Consider the following 2,349-nt stretch of genomic DNA (forward strand, 5'->3'; position numbering starts at 1 on the left):
TAACAAAAAATTTAACATAAAAAAAGCAAAAAAAATAACAATTTTTCATCCTCATCATTACTTAATATTCATGTTTCATACTGCCAAGGGTTAAACAGATTCATTGTTGTTGTAGTTGTTGGCACTCCGTCGGTTACGACGTCAAGGGTTCCAATTGATCCGATCAATGGAACAGCCTGCTCGTGAAATTAACGTGCAAGTGGCTGAGCACTCCACAGACACGTGTACCCCTTAACGTAGTTCTCGGGGGGATATTCAGTGTGACACAATGTGTGACAAGGCTGACCCCTTTGAATCACAGGCACAACAGAAACAGGAAGTAAGAGTGAGAGAAAGTTGTGGTGAAAGACAACATCCAACTCCAATGTCTACTTTGGTGTGATTTCTATGGCTCAATGCCCTCCCTAATGCCAACCACTTTACAGAGTGTACTGGGTGCTTTTATTGTGCCATCAACACTATTGAGATCACTCTGTAGCTCAGAAGACTTACAAACCCTGATCGAAGGAGAGTTGCCTTTATGCTAGAGGACAAGGGTTTAACCCTCTTATATTTCTTTCGTAAGACACTGGCTTCGTTTCAGTTAATTTTTAAAATAATGAAGACATTAGTGAAATAATTTTGCCAGAATTAAGCTGATGTTTGGACATAAATTAATACGGAATTTAGAAGGCAGAGTTTTTAATTTAAATCACTTTAAAATAGGAAATTTGTATCACAGGACAAGTGTGTATAAGTATGTATATTCACTCACATATCTATACAAATTTATACAACCGCTCTCTTCCACTCTCATTTTGTCTTTCGCTCTCTCTCTCTCTCTCTCTCTCTCTCTCTCTCTTTCAATATATACAGGAGGAAACTGCAGACAATTAAAATAAAGATGTCTTGAAACTGGAGGAGCTGAGAGTTGAAACTGTTTTTGAGATGATGACATATATCAGACGGAGATAACCCACACAGTATAATCAAAACAGCACTAAAGAGCACTAGTTACACCCATAGAGGTAATGAAACAAAACGAAATTAATGAAAATATTAAAAAAAAAAAAAAAGTTATTTAATTTCTGCAATTGTTTGAAACCTTCACCACTATCAAAATATTATAAACACCTTTACCCAGCAGCACATTAATGAAGGTAGAGTGAAAATTGAGATATTTAAATCTATTTTAATCAAGATTGATCTGATGGCGTGATAGATTTAAGTATCTTATTCTTTTACAGTATATATTGGGTGGGGGAACCTGGTAGTCTCGTGGATAAACACATAGACAGCCAGCAGGAAACATGTTGACAAGGGTTCAATGCTATCAAGCAACACAAGCAAGCAGTTTTTTTTATTTTTCATATCAGTAGAAAAAAAAGAAATTTAAGCAGTCTTTACAATCTCCTAAGATGGAAATTGAAACCTCCACCTTACATTACAATTTGCCATCACCTTTGCCCACAAGGCCACCAAAGCAGTTTTGATATATCAGTTGAAAATTAAATATTTAAAGCTATTTTAATCATTATTGATCTAGGGTAGGTTTAAGTATCTTATTTATGACAGAGTGGTTGGTAAAGACGTAGATAGCGAGGGGCAGAGGATAGTGAACATCCTGGCTGAGGGTTCAGAACTGTGTTGGAGCAGTGAACATCCTGGGCCAGGGTTGAGAACTGTCTGGGAGGGAGAAAGAAACTTTTCGTTTTTTTTTTTTCTTAATAGATATTAAAAAAAAAAGAAAGTATTTAATAAAGCCCCACATAGATAATTCCTGGTAGAAATTGAAACCTCTGCCTTAACAATAGGTCACAATTTACCAACACCTTTAACCACAAGGCCAGCAAACCTGTTCAAATATTCATCTTAAAATAAGTTATTTAAATCTATTTTCTTTAATGTCTGCAAAAAATTTAAGTATCTCATTTTTCTTAACATTTAATGTGAGAGACTGGTAGCCTTGTGGGTAAAGGTGTACACAGGCAGTAACTGGAGGACATCCAAGCCAGGTAGTTCAATATCACTGAAGGTGTAACCAAACAAAATTTCCCCAAGTCACCTGATGAAGGCTGGAAGGTATATCAGCCGAAACATTGTGTTAACAACAAACAAGATGAGGACAAATATCCGTTGAATGTAAATAATGTACATAATTCCTCATCTCTTAAATGCAGAAGGGCTTGTTTCTGTGTACCAAAACCACTCACAAGGCTTTGGTCGGCCCAAGGCTAGTAGTAAGGTGCTGAGCTGGCAGAATCATTAGCATGCCAGACAAAATGCATAACAGCATTTCATCCACCCCTTTATGTTCTGAGTTCAAATTCTACTGAAACTGATTTTGTTTTTTCTCCTTTGGAAGTGTGA

The sequence above is a fragment of the Octopus bimaculoides genome, chromosome 26 (genome assembly GCF_001194135.2).
Source record: "Octopus bimaculoides isolate UCB-OBI-ISO-001 chromosome 26, ASM119413v2, whole genome shotgun sequence".
In the NCBI taxonomy this organism is placed as follows: domain Eukaryota; kingdom Metazoa; phylum Mollusca; class Cephalopoda; order Octopoda; family Octopodidae; genus Octopus; species Octopus bimaculoides.